The sequence below is a fragment of the Staurois parvus genome, unplaced genomic scaffold, assembly GCF_062004578.1.
Source record: "Staurois parvus isolate SC_StPar_1 unplaced genomic scaffold, SC_StPar_1.0 ptg000116l, whole genome shotgun sequence".
Classification (NCBI taxonomy): Eukaryota; Metazoa; Chordata; class Amphibia; order Anura; family Ranidae; genus Staurois; species Staurois parvus.
Window position 1 is genome coordinate 1,400,422 of NW_028317912.1, and position 13,551 is coordinate 1,413,972.

The window sequence follows — 13,551 nt, forward strand, 5'->3', positions numbered from 1 at the left end:
GCAAGCATACCTTCTCCACACATGACACACTCAGGTGAATAGGGCTGTGCCACAAACGCATGCAATGCATGTGGCTGGGGCATGGTAATGTGGGCTTTACAGGGTTAAAACAGGGGGTGAGGAAGCAATGTAATGGGATTGATTTACTACAGGCAGAGATTGTTTACTTTGCAAGGTACGTTGAACATTTCATGGCAATTTTCCCCAGAGCTTAGTGAATGAGATGACTTCAATCGTTCATTCATTTCAGCAAAAAAAGCTTTTTTTTTTAGAAAAAATTTTCCTTCCACACAATTGGGTATTCATTGCAAAGTGAAATTTCACCTCATTCACTAAATTGAAGAGATAATTCAAATGCAAAGAGCAACTTCTCTTAGTAGTCTCCCTAGCGGTCTGATTATGTCAGTATTTCTGTGCTCAATTCTGCAAGTGGTTCTAATTTACTATCGCTGTTCTCTAGCTGGTCTAAATCCACTTTTGACCTAAAGGGACGCTTTTTGGACGCCATGGACATTTCTCAGTTTCCAGGCAGAAAGAACAGTAAAAATGCAGGCAGGGCACAGGACAAAGCACTAGGAACAAAATGTATGTGAAATGGTTTGATACAGTAATGTTTTACTATGAGATTTTAGTGTATTTACTGAATGTCACTTTTTTACATTTTTAAATTTCCCACCGTTCCGTCCTCTGTACGTCCTGACGTCGCAGGGAACGGAACCCAGAAGACAGATGCCGGCATCGGCCAGAGGACATGGCCAGGGACACTGCAGGGGGGACATTGGGGGAGCGCAGGACAAGGTAAGTGAAGAACAGATCCCGGAGCAACGCTGCAAGGTATTCCCGAGTGTAGCTCGGGGTTACTGCTTGTGGTGCTGAAACTTTACCCCGAGCTACACTCGGGAATACCTCCAGGGAGGTTAAGTGAACAGCCTATTTTCCTTTAATAAAGCGACTCCAATGCCTCCCAGCCACCTGTCAAACACCCTCTGAAAAGTAATCCGCCGTTGGTCACCCTTCAAAGGGTGACACAAGCATAAATGAGCACTTAGAGGTGACAGAAAAAATCAAATTAAAGACATAGTCCACCTTTGCTTTCATTTTATGCCCAATCGCATTTTCCAACCCCCCCTTACTGCCCCCTCCTCCTGTACTACCTAAATTTCAGGGTTCATTGTGCAGCAACATCCTGTCTGCAGACATTTGTGAATGGGAAGACAAGTCCTATCTCCCATCGTGGAAGAGAGATTCAGTGCGTGCGAACATCACCACATTCTCAGTACTTCCTCCAGGCCCATAACAGAAGGTCTGTCCCTGCGGTTGTAAACAACGCAGGGGCCTTCATATTGCACCTGCAGCGCACTGATTGCTATTACAGAGCTCTACAGGCTTCAATACATTCATTTAATGAATGCACCTATTTTATTAATATGTGTACATTTATTATTTTTTTGCAAAAGGTGGAACTTGATTTTAATCTTGTCATAGTTAGCTAAAAGTGCCAAGAACACCAATGCATGCATCCACGTCCAAAGTGACCTGCTGGAAGGTGCAACTGGGCTCGAATTTCAGTAGGTGGCAGCACTGTGCAGCACCATTTAATTCTTCCAATTCTTCGTGACGTCCCAGTTACCAAGGCAACAATGAAACCTCCTTGCAGGCCAGAAAGAGCTAATGCGCATGCGTTCCGTATCTTTAGCACAGATTTCTACGCGTGCGCGGAGTCTACTCCCCTTAGGCAGCGTCTTGTTACAACGCAGGCGCAGTGTTGCTTCAGTCACGCGCGTGAATATTATTGATAAACAAGGAGAGGTGAAGGAAACCCGTGACCCGTGTTGATGTCGCTCTACGCCACTCGCAAAATCATGCGAACTTCCCACACAACTCCGGCTGCTACTCCCGATTACTCGCATGAACAGGAATAAACAGCGCCCACACTGTCATGCGTTTCTATGGGGACGTAACTCTCAACGTCCCGCCCATATTCCGATTGCTATGGAGACCCCTTATCCCTCCTCCCTCGAGTGCGAGGCTACTTAGCCGACCCCGCCTCCGCTCTCCCGCCCGTTTCCATGGCGATTGGGCGAACCCCGCCCCCTGTGGGCCTCCCAGTCTGTCTCCGCCAGAGGGCGCCCGTTCTCCGGACAAGCGGCGGCGCCATTCCGGTGAGCGAGATACCGCCAGATGGCGGCTTAGGATTGCTGCTCCCTGCCAGGCGCGGCCCGGGGGTTATTATTCCTATTATTATTATTATTTGCTATTTACCGGACCCCCCCTAATCTGCACCCCCTACGGTATACGGCGGCGGGTGACGGGCTATTATTTATCCAGGCCGGGGGATTCGGTACCCCTTCTTCCTTTCCCGGCGGAGCCTTTGTGCCCCTTACCCGAGGACGGGCGCTAGCGGGAACCGTACCCTGACCCCGGGCGGACTGCACGAGGAGGAGCAGAGGATCCGGGATGTCCTGCGGAGGTGAGGCGGCGGGCTTGGATGGAGGCCGGAGCGCGGGAACCCGGGGGGAGGGGAGGGGGCAGGAGGAGGAGGCAGAGCAGGCTTCCCGCCACCGGCTCATACCGGCACTCCACCCCCCTCCTCCTCTCCCCGGGCCTGTGCCCACCACGGCAACATGGAGGACGGGGAGGGGGGAGGCGCCTGGGCAGCATTGTGCTGGAGGGATGACGTGACCAGGACAGCTCATCCTCACCACTCTACTCTCTTAGATTGTCAGCTCTGCTGCCCAGGCGCTGCTGTCACTTTGTGATTGGGGGAGGAGTCTGGGGAGCTGGCCTCTGGATACTTTGTGTGAAGCTTGTAGATTGTCAGCTCAGTGGCACAGTCCTCACACTGTCACTTTGTCTTGGAGGGAAGCCCCTGAACCTGAGAGCCCCCCTCTCCATGGTGGAGCTCTTTGTCAAAGATCAGGGGCCCCCCACCACCGCCAGGTCACCATGGCACCCCCAAAAAGGTAAAGGTTGAAAACTGGAGCTTCCAGAACTTAATTCTGCTGTTTGGTTTCCTGGCTCAGGGAGCGCACACCTCATTCTCTGGTAGCCTGTAGATTGTCAGCTCTGTGGCACAAGAATCCTGTCATGTCAGTGGCTGTTGGCCTGCCCCTTTGATTGTGCTCCATGATGGAGCTCTGTTAGAGATCAGGGATGCCCCATTGTCAGTTTACAGTGGCACCCCAAAAACAGGAGGTAGACGCCCAGAGGTTGGTGGAAATCTTAACTCCCAAAACATAATTCTGGTATCGGTCCAGCTTTCTGGATGCTGTCATGGTCATTTCATCATGGTACCTCCAAAATGGTAAGCGGGGCCCATGATGGTGGAGAACTGGAGGTTCCGAAACTTAGGTTTGGATTCCTGACTCAGATTGCACACCTCATTCTTAAACAGCCTATAGATTGTCAGCTCTGTGGCAGAGTCTTCATTCTGTGTCTTTGGCCAAAGTCCTGGCTCTTAGAACTGTCCACTGACTACTTCATGGTGGAGCTCCTTGTCAGTGTTTAGCTTTACTGAGACCTCTGCCGGCACTTCACTATAGCACCCCAAAAAGAGATAAAAGATGGAGGTTCCAAAATGTAATTCTGGGGCTGTTTGGCTTTTGGGCCCAAGGAGTGCACACCTCTTTCTCTGGCAGCCTGTTGGTTGTTGGCTTTCTGTCTTCTAGGGAAGCCCTACATCCGTGGAGCCGTACACTGGCTGCACTTCGTAGTAGAACACCCTATGACAGTGTTGAAATAATAAAGATGGTACCAATCTTGTCTCCCTGGGACCTCAACTGTCATTTTACCTTATTACCCCAAAAAGGAGTGGAGGTCAATAGATGAGAACTGGAGGTTCTGAAACACATAACTGAGGCCATATTGGATTCCTGACTCTTTTCTGGCAGCATTTTGGCACAGTCCTCATGCTGTCACTTTTGTGTCTTAGTGGGAAGCCCCAGATCTGTAGAGCTGTCTGGTCCCTAGTGGAGCCCTTTGTCAGAGATCAGGAACTCCCCACTGTCACTTTACATTGGCAACCCAAAACAGTAGGCAGAAGCTCAGAGACTGCTGTATACCCTAGCTCCTGAAACGGAATCCTGCTACCAGTCTAGCTTTTTGGAGGCGTCCGCTGTTACTTCACCATGGCGCCCCGAAAATAAGCAGCAGAACACAATAGATGTCTGAGAACTAGAGGTTCTAAAACGAAAGTTTGCATTTCTCAAGTTTGCACATCTTGTCCTTTAGAAGCCCGTAGATTGTCAGCTCTATGTCACATTCTTCATCCTATGGCTGAGATATAATTCCTGGCTCTTTAGAACTGTCCACTGACTGCGTAGTTCCTTGTCAGTGAGTCGAAAGATGGAAGTTTCAAATTGTAATTCTGGGGCTGTGTGGCTTCGTGGCCCAAGGAGTGCACACTTTTCTCTGGCAGCTAGTAGATTGACAGCTCTGTGTCTTGTAGGGAAGCCCTAAATCTGTGGAGCTGTACACTGGCTGCACTCCATAGTAGAACACCCTATGACTGTGTTGAAATATTATTGATGGTACTAATCCTGCTTTCCAGAGACCTCCATTGTCATTTTACCATATAATCCCAAGAAGGAGTGGAAGTCAAAGGATGACGGAGTTCTGGAGCTTCTGAAATGTAAATCTGGGACCATATTTGAACTCCTGACTTTCTGGCAGCCTGTAGATTGCCAGCTTTGTAACACAGTCCTCCCGCTGTTACCTAAAAGCCCCAGATCTGTAGCTCTGTCAACTGATTATACTCCATGGTTGAGATGTTGATATCCGTGTTTATATTTGTATTGAGAGAAATTGTGCTTTCGAAATAATATCCATGGTGCCAACCCTGCCTTCCAGAGTCCTGCAATGTCTGTTTACCATAGCACCCTATAAAGAGGGAGTGGGAGCCAATAAGACAGAGAATTGGAGGTTCTGAAATGTAAATCTGGGATATTTGGACTCCTGACTCTTTCTGGTAGCTTGGCAGCTTTGTGGCACACTCTCACTTTGTGTCTTGGAGGGAAGCCCTAGATACTTAGAGCTGTCTGCTCCCTGATGGAGCTCTTTGGCAGAGATCAGAGACACCCTGCCGTCACTTTACAATGGCTCCCCAAAAGCAGGAGGCAGAAGCCTATATATTTCTGCAAATCCTAGCTCCAAAATTTAATCCAGCCTTCCAAAGGCCTCCACTGTCACTTCACCATGGCACCTGAAAATAGAAAGCAGAACCCAACAAATAGCAGAGAACTGGAGATTCCAAAGCCTATGTTTTGAATACTGAATTGGAGATTGCACGCCTCGTTCTTTAGTAGACTGTCAGCTCTGTTGGTCAGTCCTCATCCCATGTCTTTGGTAGGAGTCCTAGCTCTTTAGTTCTATCCACTGACCACACTTCATAGTGGAGCTCCTTGCCAGTGTTTATCTTTACAGAGACATCTGCTGTCATGTCACCATTGTACCCCAAAAGGAGATAAAAGCTCAAAGAGAAAAGGAGATTCCAAAACCTAACTTTGGGGCTGTTGGGCTTCCTGGCTCAGAGATTGCACCCCACCTTCTCTGGCAGACTGTAGATTGTCAGCTCTGTGGCACAGTCCTCATCTTGTCACTCTGTTTCTTGTAGAGAAGCACCAGATCTGCAGAACTGTCAACTGATTGCACTCCATGGTGGAGCGCTTAATGGCTTTGTGTTTAGATCTGTATTGAGAGAAATCTGTGCTTCCAAAATAATATCCATGTCACCTACCCTGTCTCCCAGAGACTTCCATTGTCAGTTTACCATAGCACCCTAAACAGAGTGGAAGCCAATAGATGACAAAGAGCTGGATCTTCTGAACCCTAAATCTAGGACCATATTTGGACTCCTTTCTGGCAGCCTGTAGGTTGGCAGCTTTATGGCACAGTCATCATGCTGTCACTTTGGGGTTTATTTACTAAAGCTGGAGAGTCCAAAATCAGACTCCCTTCTGCATAGAAACCAATCAGTTTCCAGGTTTCATTGCCAAAGCTTCATTGAACAAGCTGAGGTTAGAAGCTGATTGGTTTCTATGCAGAAGGGAGTCTGATTTTGGACTCTCCAGCTTTAGTAAATAAACCCCTTTGTGTCTTGGAGGGAAGCACCAGATTTGTAGAGCTGTCTGCTATCTGGTAGAGCTGTCTGCTATTTGGTAGAGCTCTTTGTCAAATATCAGGGACACCCAGCTGTCCGCTTACAATGGCACCCCAAAACAGGAGGCAGAATCTCAGAGACTGTTGTAAATCCTAGCTCCTAAAATGTAATCCCTAGTAACAGTCTGGCCTTTCCAAAGGCCTCAGCTGTCATTTCACCATGGCGCCCCGAAAATAAGCGTAACCCAATAGATGGCTGAGAACTAGAGATTCTGAAAATTAGGTTTATATTCCTGACCCAGAGATTGCACATCTTGTTCTTTGGCAGCCCATAAATTGTCAGCAGCGTGGCACAACTTTCATTCTGTCATTTTGTGACGTGTGCAAGTCCTGGATGTTTAAAGCTATCCACTGACAGTGCTTCATGGTGGAGCTCATTATCACTGTTTAGGTTTGCAGAGACCTCCGCTGTCACATCACCGTAGCACCCAAAAAAGAGATAATAAAAGCAGAAAGATGGTGAAAAACTGGAGGTTCCAAAACATAACTCTGGCAATGTGTCAGGGGTTATGTGGCCTCATAGGACAATCGGGAGCATTCAAACGGCTCCTAGAAGCTTTAACCAGTGCTCTACATTGATAGAAGTCACAAGACTGCTATATACTGCTGATGAGAAAATGTATGTAGCAGTTTATATTTACCAAAATAATTGCATTTCCATTTTCTGTGTACTGTGGGAGACCAGACATAGTGAATGCAGGGTCCTGGGTTTAGTAACACTTTAATCCTGGTGCCAATCCAACCTTTCAGATACCTCAGCTGTTTAACATAGCACCCTAAAAAGGTGGAGAAGAAACCAAGGAATGACTGAGAACAGCAGGTTCTAAAACTTAATTCTGGATCTGTTTGTTTTCCAGACCCAGCCTTTGCACAGCTTTCACTTTTTGGCTTGAAAGGATGATACTAATCCATAATTCAGTGACTGTACTTCATGGTGGAGCTGTTTACCCTCTGGTAGTGGCTGCCAATAGATTGGTATAGGTCAAATCTAACCGATAACCTAATCCTGGTTACCAGTTCAGCCTTTCAGGTACCTCAGCTGTTGATTCACCCTAACACCCTGAAAAAAGTATCGGAAGCCAATAGATTGGCATGATGGACAACCTGATGTCCTGAAAACTAGGGACTATATTGGGCTTCCTGACTTGGAGATTGCTCAAGTCTTACTCTGGCACTCCATAGATTCTCAGCTCTTTGGCACCATTCTTATGTCACTTTGTGGCTCAACTGTCAACTTGAATCCCAAACAGGTAGCAGAAGTCAATAGACTGGTGTAGTAGATAAAAACCTGATATCTTGAAACCCAACCCTGAGACCTCCACTGATCTGGCACCCCATAGATTGTCAGCTTAACATTTTACCATGCTGCACCTTTTGGCTACTTGTCTTTTGTGTGCCAAGGTATTAAATTCCTCTAGAACTTTAGAAGGAATGACTTCCAATAGAATAAATTCTATATTTACTCAGGGACCCAAACTTTGAGGTACACCTTTCTTTATGCACTAGGGCAACTGCCATGTAACAGAACAGCAATGCATTTGTTCTTCGTTCAGAATAGGTCTCAGAATTAGGTTTTCTCATATGCTATTTATTATGTTAGGATCTCTTGGTCAACACTTTGTGAGTCACTAAGGCTACATTCACACTAGCATTGTGTGCAGGCGGCAGAGAGGCGTTTGGGAAGCGTTTTTACCGCTTCCCAAATGCCTCTGCCAATTCTGCACATTACAGCACATGGTGCTGTTCTAACGGGAGCGTTTGCGTCGCGGCAAAACAGACGCCTCTGGTCGAGTCAGGAGGCGTTGAAGCCTCCTATTCTAGTCTATGGTGCTTCTCCACGGTGCGGTTGTGACGCGGTTGCGGAGTGGTAACACCATACAAACTGCATTATAGGCGTTTGTGGGGAGTTTTTAACGCTCGGCAAACGCCTAGCAACCGCTGCTAAACCGGGCATGTGGCGTTTGCCGAGCGTTAAAAAACGCTTGGTAAACGCCAGACCAATGCTTGCCAAACACTATAGGGGCGTTTGGCAAGCATTGGTAAAACAGCCAAGTGTGAATGAGCCCTAAAAGACATTAAAAATGCTATGTTTACATTTAAGCTGGCAATACACTCTTCAAATTTTCCTTCTGGCTTAGTCGAAATGGGAGCATTGTATGGCCATGCTGGCACCACTCCATTTGAGAAAAGTTGATCAATTGACTTTTGTCAAAGGAGGTTGTCATAAAATTGGCAGTAAACTGTACCTGCATCCAGTCAGATGCAAGTACCGTTCAGGTATTCTGACAGCTGGCAGTCCTGAGTGTCAGAAAACCATAGTCCAGCAAGTGGGATTCTTCCATCTGCGTTGGTGTGGATAAAGGAATCTATTCAATTTCTTTTGTTTAACTCATAGGCTGAACAAAAGATGTTGACATATATAGCATGCTTGACCTATTCAGTAAGGGCAAAAAGCTAAATTGATTATATTAACAGCTCGTCAGATTAATTTGACTGCAAGGTGAAATTGGTTGCCATTGTTTATGCATTTGCCTAATTGAATAAGCTTGTAATAAAGTGCTACACAAACTGTTGGCGCTATACAAATCCTTTATAATAATAATTCATTATCAACTAAAGTTAAGCTGTTGCCCTATATAGCAGTTTATAGGCCAGTCTTTTCTCTACCTTTTTTTTAACATGGAGGAACATTTAAAATAACTTTCCAGTCTTGGGGAACCCCTGATAACTCTACATCTGAATCTCACAGTACATTAGATTGGTGGCCAATTTCAAAGAATGCTTCTAACGTTGGTAGTCAATAGGAAGAATACCCCCTTTAGAGATAAACACATCACTGGCATCAGTGGTTACTTATCTGAGAGATGGAAATTGCTGAATGTTCAAATAACCCCTAGGAACATCTGCAGGAATCTTAGGGTTGCATGGAACCCTGTTGGGAAACGCTGGTATAGTCAACTATGGGCCACAGGAATAAGGCACTGCTCCTGGCAAGAAGTGAGACTGAGTCAGGATACAAATCAAAATTTACAGCTCCCCAGTTGGGTGTCCAATGATAATGACTAAAGGCCATTGTAATTCTTGTTTACCATTGGTCTTGGTCCTCTTGTTGCTGGTGTGGTGGATAAAAACCTGATATTTTGAAACCCAATGCTCTGTGGTACTCTGAATAGTTATAGAGAAATCAGGCTACCAATGCCCTCCAAATAGATCAGATTCCAGTAGTTCCCAACAAATCTTTCTGTTTTCCTGTTCAAGATATGTTGAGTATGACCTGATGATTCTGAAGTAAACAATTATTGAAATTTTGGCTTTATATCAGATGTTTTGGAAAGCACAGAAATCATGAGCTGATGATTTACTTCCTATAGAAAAGTTTGATGTATAGAATACTATGGTTCACAGCTTGAAAAATGATGATTGAGCAGCTTTACAAGTAGACTTCATTTTCTGATACCTTTTTATATGCTTTATCTTAACATATCTTAAGTACAATACCTTCTGTGTATGCATTGAAAAAATATTTGTAATTTTATGAATGACATGGTACAAATGATCCAATAAAAATTGCAAGTTTAAAAAAAATAAAAATTAGAAAACTTGTGTGGTCAGATTTGGATACATTGTGTTTTTGATTGTACGTAATGTTCTGCATTTAGACCTAACTGGGGTGTCACGTGGGCGTGGTAACCCCTGGGGTGTCACGTGGGCGTGGTAACCCCTGGGGTGTCACGTGGGCGTGGTAACCCCTGGGGTGTCACGTGGGCGTGGTAACCCCTGGGGTGTCACGTGGGCGTGGTAACCCCTGGGATGCTGTGATGTAAAACATGTAAGCCTAGTGGGTATTATTAAACGGCTAGATGTGGAAACAGTGTTAAGCAAGAATGGATTGTGGTGATTGTAGCTGACAAGGTCCAACTTTCATATATTCAAGATCATCATTGATTTTTTTTATTATATGCATATGAGAAAATCTTAGCATTTTTATTTATTTTAAGGATAACCTACCAACCTAAAAAAAAAAAAAAAAAAAAAAAAATAACATTCCAAGAAACACTGAAATGTTCAGAAACAAGGATTGAGTTTTTTTTTTTTTTTTTCCTTACCAGATATATATCATATAAGCGACTGTACATATTTTAAATATCTACATTTTATTGAGGTTCTCTTCTCAGATTGTTGGCTTCTAAGCAGTACTATAATGTATTCTCTTTTGAGACATTACAGATTGCTCTAGCTCATGGGTGTCAAACTGGCGGCCCTCCAGCTGTTGCCAAACTACATGTCCCATGAGGCATTGCAAGGCTGAAAGTTACAAGTATGACTCTCAAAGGCAGGGGCATGATGAGGCTTGTAGTTTGGCAACAGCTGGAGGGTTGCCAGTGTGACACCCCTGCTCTGCATTTAAGCAGAATACATCCTAAGACATTCAATTTCTGAGGCGGGGGAAGGGCAATTCAGCATGGGGTTTCTGACCAATTTGCAATTTCACTTCTGCCTACATATCAGACTGACACTTTTGGCTGCATATGTTTAAACCTATGAAATATTTTGGTTCAGTAAAACTATCTTCACACAATAACATGTAAATATTTTTCTATGAATGCTTGGTTCCAAATGTGTGAATGACTTAAGAATTTGTTTAGTGTTGCATGAAAAAAAATGATGCTGATTATATGAAGTATGAAAGCACAGAATGGTTCTGACAGATGTCATATGTTCATTGTTTTCATGAAGGTTGAGTTTTGGTTATGTCATGCCGATTACACGTATCATTTAAACCTTATGGTGGCCATATGCACTTAAATTTTATTATGTTTCATGGATATTGTACCTGCAAATATTTGAATAGCCATAACTTACCTTGTGATCGATATTACATCCGATTCAACAAAACTGAATCTGTGTTTAATTGCTTCTGGGGGAACAAAAAAAATGGACATACTCTATTCTTCACTCCGCCCACAGCTAGACTGGTCTCTGCAGCTTCTTCCCCACACTCTTGCAGAATATGTTCCTGATGCCATCAACTGCAAAGCAGGGCCCATAGCCCTGCATTGGACGGGATGACACCTAAGGAAACTCCACAGTGGGAATGGAGGGTCGGGTATATAAAATAGTTTCATCCAAATAATAACCCCTGCAGTATGGGAGCATGGGTTCCTGGAACTATTATTTGACACCCACTTCCCTGTACATGACATCTTAATCGAATATGTTTTCACCTATAGATTGGTTATACCTGGGGAGGCTTCTTTCTCCTGTTGACCATTGTCTCTGGTGTAAAAATAATGGGAAATCTGTTATTTTACAGTTGACAGGAAGATGAGGTGAGGGGAAATGTTCCATTGGGGACACTTGTTCCGGGAACAGCTTTCTAGCGCCTTATTTATACTTGTGATGTGTGTGGTGGGGGGCACGGTGAAAACATGCAATTGAGCCGTATTAACCCCCCAACTGCTCCTTATTAGGCAGCAAAGGCAGTTAATGGGGGGGTACATATGCTGCAGCTGTGATTCTTTGCATTATCTCTGCTGTCAGCTGAATGGGGCCGCAGTTGCAGGGTGCCGGTACAAGGGTTAAGGGGTTAAAACAGCCGATTGGAATGCTCTCTCTTAGCCTGGGTTCACACTGATGCAGTGTGGAATTCTCAGCAGTTTCTGTGCACATTCTACATCACAATCGCACCCCGTTCATGTGAACCGCTGCAGGTGTGTATGTTAACGCCTCAAGATCAGTCCGCAAAACACAATGCCATGTGCAGAATCTGATCACATACTGTACGTGTGAATACCCATGCAATCCGATAATAGTTCGGACCAAAAAAAGGGTCCTGCACCTTTTTGGTGTGGATGCAGTGCGATTTGAGGCATACAAAATGTATGGCTCAAATCGCACTGCACGGAATTCGCATGTGATTTGCAGAGAAGTGCGGTTCCTGTGTGAATCACATGAGATATACTGCACAAGTGTGAACCCAGGCTGAAGAGGCCTAAGAGAAGATATCCCCTCACAGAGATTGCTCTTAATTCATACTCTCTCTGAAACTGAAAGTAAAGAGGAAATTCTTTAAAAATGAAACCTGCTGGCTCTTTATCATTGCCTACTCTTAAAAACAATCATTGGAGTAGGATGCCTAATGTACCAAAAGAGGTGCAAACTACATTTTTCCAATGTAGCACATCAACCTACATTGCATGCATTAATGCTACCCAACTGTGTGAATATGATCTAAGCCATTCTGTTTGTTTTACCCACACAGTACCCTTCTAGTTTGCTTGGAATTTAATTCTCTGGTTTTGCTCAAATGAGTGACACATCATTGTTTCAAGTGGTAGTGGCCTGTGAGTGCGCTGCCTATTGTATGTGTGTAGCAGCTGCTTTACTCACAGGTTGCTTGGGCAAGCTGAGAAATCAGCAGTCAGGTTGTATAGTATTTTCTTGAGAAATAAAACCATGCACTGCGTTATTTGGCATACTAATGAACGCTATAATGATGCTGAGCTTTCTGGTGTGCATTTGATTACATATTGGATGTCTGATGGAATGAGATATGAATTTTTGTTCTTAGTAAGCTCTACTGTGCCCCACACTGATTTGATTGTAGGGCTTTTTGATTTCTTCATTCCATTTGATCCATTTATGGTGGGTTTTTTTTTTAACATATCGGTCAGCAGACTGTTTAAAAAAAAAAAATTAAAAACTGAGCAGATTGCCCCATCCAGAAATTTGAGATGGATGGGGAAATCCTTCCTGCTTTGCTATTTTCTGGCAGTGGTACTCCTTTGCTGTCAGAATACACTGATCAGCGCTGCTGCCAATTGGCTGCATGTGCTGACCAAACACAAATTTACCAAGAGTCCCATTCTGGAGGAGTTGATAATTAGATCAACTCCTCTTGGATGGCAATGGTCATAGATGGATTGAAATTCAGCTGGTCCCTGCTATACTGGCCAAATTTTGATCCATGTTTGGCCAGCTGTAGTTTGTAATGTGTTCACCTAGAGTTTGTGCAGAATTGTTTCCTCTGTACTATTGATTTTGATGCCTTGAGTTAACTTTCTGCTGAGTACTTGTGTGCTACATGCTATATACAGTAGTTTGGCAGATATTGATCATTTTAGAGATTGACTGAAGACTGCGCTGTATGGTCTACTGTAAATCTGTTTGTTTTGTATATACATGATGTTTTGATTCCTGTCATCTACATATGCAGGAACTCTCACCTAGATTATACATTGTGTGGCACAGATGAAAGATATGCTCAAGCCCAAATTTGAACACATAGTCCAAATATCAAGTACTAAATGCCAGGTAATTGTCCAGTCCCGGTACATTCATCCCCCCCCCCCTCCCGGTTCCACCACCATTTAGGTTTATACCTGCCTTGGATGT

The 13,551-nt window shown here is 44.6% G+C and overlaps 1 protein-coding gene across 1 annotated transcript in view; it reads left to right on the top strand.

The window, feature by feature from the left end:
• The first annotated feature begins 2,124 nt into the window (after positions 1-2,124).
• STAG1 (STAG1 cohesin complex component) overlaps positions 2,125-13,551 on the top strand; it is a 271,483-nt gene continuing 260,056 nt past the window's right edge. The window contains exon 1 of the mRNA XM_089671949.1: positions 2,125-2,470. The gene's annotated coding sequence lies outside the window, so the exon portion shown is untranslated. The remainder of the gene's footprint in view (positions 2,471-13,551) is intronic.